Source organism: Falco rusticolus, chromosome 18, assembly GCF_015220075.1.
Source record: "Falco rusticolus isolate bFalRus1 chromosome 18, bFalRus1.pri, whole genome shotgun sequence".
NCBI lineage: Eukaryota > Metazoa > Chordata > Aves > Falconiformes > Falconidae > Falco > Falco rusticolus.
The window spans coordinates 6,162,540-6,168,965 of record NC_051204.1 but is presented as its reverse complement, the minus strand read 5'-3'; positions in this window follow the sequence as shown (position 1 = coordinate 6,168,965).

Below are 6,426 nucleotides of genomic sequence, written 5' to 3'. Positions count from 1 at the left end.
CGCCCGCCCCGCCCCCGCCCCCACACGCCCCGCCCCGCCGCACCTGCCGCCGCCCGCCCCGGCCATGAATCGCCAGGACTTTTTTTCTGTCTCTTTTTAATTAATTCGTCCTAATTAGTTATTACGGAAAAAGAAATAATTGTCGCTTCATTTCTATTTTCTTCATTTTCTAATTTATGCGCTTAATATTTCATCTTACTGTTTTTCTTTTGGTTTATCATTTTGCTTCATTTTTAATTCACACTGTTTTTTCTTTCATTCTTAATTTCCATTTTTATTTTATTTTTTTACTGCAATTTTTACCTTATTTATTTAATTGTATTTACTTTTTAAATAGTTAATATTTCCTTTCCCTTTAATTTTTAAATTTTATTATTTATTTCATCATTTCATTCTTCTATTATTTATTTCATCATTTCATTCTTCTATTATTTATTCCATCATTTCATTATTTGTTTTTTCTATTACATATTTTATTATATTATTTATTTTAATTTGGTATTAATTTATTATTTATTTCATTCTTTATTTTAATTTGGTATTAATTTATTATTTGTTTCATTCTTTATTTTATTATATTACTTACTATTTTATCATTTTTTCATTTAATCTTTTTTTATTTTATAATTTATTTAATTTCATTATTTACTTTATTTACTTTTATCCCATTTTATCCCATTATTTTAGTTTTACTGGTCAGATGGGAGGGCAGCCGGGACGTGCTGGGCTCCCCCCCTCCCACCCCAGCCGGGAGAGCCCAGGCTGAGCAAACTCCCTGCACCCCTGGGTGAGGGACCTGCGGAGTGGGTGACACCGGGTCTGGGGACTCCCTGGGGGGTGACACACCCCCAGCGCCCAGCTGGCACGGGGCAGGCAGGGAGGGCCCGATCCTGGGGGCCGGGATGAGCAGCACCACCTCACCCACGGGCAGGGGCAGGCAGGGATGGAGCCAGCTCCGGCATCGACACTCCCAGTGGCTTGCCCAGGGGACCCGCAGCACCCAGCACCCTCAGCTGAGCACCCTGGGGGGCACGGAGGCCGGCTTCACACTCGCTCCCTGCCCACGCCGAGGCCACACCAGCAGTGACAACCATAGCCCCGCACAGCTGCCAGCGCACGAGGCACCTTATTCCACTGGGATTTGGCCAGATTCCACAAGATTTCCTGAGTTTTCATGAGATTCCATAAGATTCGCTGGAATTTCAGCTGTGAGGTGAGATCTGCTGAGGGCTGCGTGGAGGATGGATCCAGCTGGGATCCCAGAACCTGCTGTGGTCCAGCAGCCCCCATGCATCCCGGGGCTATTCCCGTGCCTGTCCAGCTCCTGTGGCACCTCCTGCTCAGCGAGACCTGCCGCAGTGTCGCGGCAAGGCACCCTGCGCCACGGGGAGCAGGACGAGGCACCCAACCGGTCCTGCCGACCTCTCCCACCCCCTGCAAACCCCAAACCCCATCCAGGACGTGCCCGACGCGGGCTGGCAGCTGCCCCCGGCAAGATGCTGCAGCCCCTCTGGCACTCCCAGGGCTTTGGGAGGTCGGGGAGGAGCCGTGGGCGGCTCAGCAGCACCGAAATTGGGGTCACCCACATTTGGGGTTGTTCTGATTTTCCAAAGCTTGATTTTGCAGCTGAAGCCTCTTTGTTTCATTAAATATTTCGACACCTCATTAAATATTTTGCATTTAATTCCCTGATCCTGGTTTTTAAGGGAAGGCATGGCGACCCTCTGTGGGGACGGGGACGGCCACCCGGGGCAGTCCCAGAGAGGTGCCAGGAGGGCAGATGTCACCAGGACCATGCGTGAGGACCAGAGCTTTCACCCATGCTGGGGAGGGGCCCTGCTATGGGGCAGGGGGTCTGTGGGGACCCCAAGGCCTGGATCCCCCCCGAGGGTCCTGCCTGCATGTCGGGGTGAAACCCAGGTGCTGTTTGAGCGCCTGTACTCATGCTGGTGACACCAGAGCTGGAAAGGGCACAAGGGCTTTTCCTGATGGGAAGCACCAGGGTTGGGATACCAGCTGGGGCTGCAGGGTAGGAGTGGAGACCCCCACACAGGAGACCTGGTGTGGACAAAGCCTGGTGGGAGGTGGGACACTAGGACATGTCCCAGGCGTTGATCTCAAAGGTCCCATCCTGACTTGGGGTGGGATGCCCCATGCCAAGGGCAAGCAGGATCAGAGCAGCAGGCAGGCCTGTGCAGGACAGGGCTGGCGGGAGGGACAACCTTGGCTCTCCAACCCCAAAAGAAGCAGGGACAAGGCCAACAGTACCATCTCCTGGACATGGGGAGGGCTGTGATGGTGGGATGAAGGCTGTGAAAGCAGGGCATGAAATAGGGGCGGTGCACTGGGAAGGACAGGGCTTGTGGCCCCCTTTGCATGAGGACGTGTTTCACCAGGGATTTGGTGTTGTTCTGATCCCGGTGGGCATGGAATCGAGCTCCAAAGTGGGTCCCCAGCCCTGGATTTCGGGGTGCTGGAGGTCCTTGGTGCAGGTTGGATGTGGTAGTCCTGGCAGAAGCAGTACCTGGAGGACAAGACTGGGGAGCATCCTGCTCACCCCTCATCTCAATCCCAGAGACCCAGGTGCCACCAGCACTGGTGGCCCAGCTGCTGCGCCCATGGTCCCTGGGTGAGGGAACTTCATGGCTCTGACCTGCTCTGCTCTTGGGCCAGCCCTGCACAACCCATCCCAAGTGCTGCACCTTGGGGTGATGGTTGTTGAGCTCCTGTGACCACAAAGAGCATCCTGACCTCTTGGAGCCTGGCTGGGACCTGGCCGTGCCCTTTGGGAAGCAAGGACACCCCACCTGGCTTGAGGAGCTTTGCTGAGACGAGAGCATCACAGCCCAGACATCGCTGATGCTCCTTCATCACTCACAGCTTCTCTCTTCATTCAACTGCCTTTGCATCTGTCGCTACCGAGTCCTCGTGCTCTCGTGTCTTCTCCCCTTTCACCACTTCTCCGGTGTTTGACTTGCAATACATGAAGGCTTTTATCTGATAATTCAAATTACGGGGTGTCTATTTGCTCCCTGCTATTAAAGTTGTTAAAAAAAAAATCTGGAAATTATGTGTTCAAATAATCATCTTCAATAGCCCAGGGCTAATTATTTTTTTACATTAAAGTTGACTCCAGACTTAGGTCTGTTTTCTTAATTAATTTCAATTCACTGGAAAGCACTCAAGCAGGACACAGTACTCCTCAGGGGTTTTTTTCCCCTGAATTTGCAGGTCCACGAAAACCCCGCTATTTCTTGATGTTGGAGTTACCCAGGCAGTATTCCCTCATCCAAATAAGCATTCCTAAACCTAGATCATGCAGCCCAGAATAAACCCAAGATTATCATGATAACTTGGCACTGAAGTACTAAGCTCCAGAAGCTTGAAGGTGTTTGAAAAGCTGACCCCCCCACTCAGGTACCACCAAGGAGCTGGACCTAGGGGTACCTGGGACAGGCAGGGAACCGCTTCTCGAGGCGCCCCAAGGGCATCCCTCTTGCCTTGGCAGAGGATTCCTGATGATTTCAGTACCTACCCTGAAGCTGTGTGGCTGAAGTGAGGGTCAGCCCACATCTTTCTTGATGGAAGGATCAAAATCTTAATTCCTCTGCCTCTGAAATGCTGAGATGGGTTTTCTATTTTCAGGGCTTGCTGCTGAATTTCTCAGTGGCTTTAATGAGCTCCAGGTATAACTTCACTTTGCATTTTCCCATTGCTTTCTCCAGTGTACGTTTTACTGTATTAAGCCATGGGAAGCAGTGGAAGGAGAAGAACCCATGTGCCTTCTGTTGGTAAATCAGCTTCTTCTGTAGGCAAATCAGTTTTTACAGCACAAAATACAGGATCATAGAGAAAAAGGTCTCATCTGGAGTCCTGGGATATGGATTTTCAGGGCTGCAAGGAGTTTGGAAAACAGATGAAGATAAACAGAACTCCCAACCAGAAATATTTTGCTAATGTCACATGGTAAATAGCTCATCAAGGGATTGATTACACGTAACTTGGTGTTTGCTTATCATCCGCAGCTTGAAGGCATTCAGCTTGGCTCCCAAGGGATGCATGTGAGTTCAGAGACTGTGTAAAGAGGAAAACATGGAATAGATAATGGGTAAAAATTGGGATGTGATGCATGTGAACATCAAGAGAAGAGCGGAGGGTTCCTCAGCCTCTCTCTGTTACTCTGGGAAAGGAAAACAAATGCTGTGAATAGAACGTGGAATATTTTTGGTTTTTTATTTGCTTCTAAGGAGTTTCTCTTCCAACTCTGAGCAGTGAATCCACTTCTCCTGCGGAAAACATGGAGGAACAAGAAGCAGGTGAGCTCTGTCAGGAGATGTCCCACCCAGCCATTGAAGAGCCATGGATGGATCCTGTGAGGAATCACAGAATTGTTTAGCTTGGAAGAGACCAACTCATCAAGTCTGACCGTTAACCCAGCACAGCCAAGTCCATCACTAAACCGTGTCCCCAAGCACCACGTCTATGTGGTTTTTAAAGACCCGCAGGGATGGTGTCCCCACCACCTCCCTGGGCAGCCGGTTCCGGTGCTTGGCCACCCTTTTGGTGAAGAAATTTTTCCCGACACCCAATCTAAACCTCCCCTGGCACAACCTGAGGCTGCTCCCTCTTGTCCTGTCCCTTGTTACCTGGGAGCAGAGACCGGCCCCCCCTGCCTGCAGCCCCCTGCCAGGCAGCTGTAGGGAGCGATCAGGTCCCCGCTGAGCCCCCTCCTCTCCGGGCTGAACACCCCCAGCTCCCCCAGCCGCCCCCCATCAGACTGGTGCCCCAGCCCCTTCCCCGGCTCCATCGCCCATCTCTGGACACACCTCAGCACCTCCCTGCTGGCCACACTGCTGCTGGTGCAAGCCAGGATGCTGTTGGCCTTCTTGGCCAGCCAGGCACACTGCTGGCTCACGTTCGGCCAGCCACCAGCCAGCACCCCCAGGTCATCCCCAGTTTGCCAGGGCTGCTGATAAAAGATGGGAAGCAGTTCAGTAAGCTCTTTCACCAGCCCGCTTGGTACCCTCTGGTGGGTCCCATCCAGCCCCATGGACTTGTGCGTGCCTACGTGGTGCAGCAGGTCACCCAGCATTTCCCTGGGATTGCGGGGGCTTCATTCTGCTCCCCTGTCCTCCAGCTCAGGGGGCTGAGTACCCCAGGAACAACTGGTCTTACTACTGAGGCAAAGACAACATGAAGTACCTCAGCCTTCGCCACTGTTTTGCTCCACACCCAGCAAAGCGAGCTTGCTCTTGGCATCTTCAACCCAGACTCGGGGAGGCAGCAGGCTTCCCTGAGAAGTGGGTCCAGTCGGCGTGCTGGGCACGCTATTCCCTTTGGAAGGTAGTCTCCCATGGCAATGACTCACCTTTTTTTCTTTAAGGAAGTGGTTTTGACACAAGGCACAGGCCAACTTAACCTCGGTGATGACCCCTTGTCCTCGGTATTGTGGGGTTACACTGGCAGAGCCTCACACCCACTACGCAGGGGCACCCAGGAAGGTGGAGCGGTCACAGAGATGCATCTGCTGCACCCGACAGAGGCTTGCTGCCATGGCCCTCACCCCTTCAACTGCTTAGAGCTGCCCACCTCTAAAAATGACCTACAGCACACCAAGCAATGAAAATATCAAGGTGGCCTCGCCATCACTGAGGGTGCCCAGAAGGGCTCCCCATTCTCTGGCTGGAGCACCATGCACCAGCTTCTAAAGTTCCTTCTTAAGTTGCACCTACTGTTGCCAACAAGGGGAGAGACCAGCAAGTCCCAAGCAGAGCATGTCCCAGCTCTGCCACACCACAGCCATCTCCTGCCTCCCATGGTCAGATGTACCCAGAAGCAGCCATCAGCCATACACATTATTAACAGGAACAGGCTTTGCCACAAAAATTCAAGTCAGGCCTGGGCACTGATAAAGCCTTGTCAGCTGGAGAGTTGGTGCCACAGTAATGGGACAGGAAGGTGACAGCATCCCTCCCTGTGAGCCCAAGAGAAGAGCAGAGAAGAGCCACCAAGTCCCCCAATGACGAGACCACAGGCACTCCGGTTGCTCTACCATCTCATGAGGCAGCAGGATGCCAAATCCTGATATAGAAACCTCCTGCTGTGGTGGCCATCAGCTTCCTAGAGCCTTCAGCAAACTATTCAAAAGCGGATTTGTCATCGCTGGTCTGGCAGCAGCTCTAATTGTTGGTGTCCCTTTCATTCATTCCCATGAGTGCCGCCAGCCAGAGCTCTGATGTGTGTCCACATCACGGTTGTGAGAGTGGGTGGATTTGGTTCTGTTTAATAAAAATAACACTTTCCCCCTCCCTCCTGGTGGCGTTGCCCAGCAGGAGTGGAGGGAGAGGAGGAGTAAAGGTCAGAGCTATGCCTCAGCTGCGTGTTATCGGGTACAGCTGCGTCCTGGCAGAGGCCATGCGGCTGGAC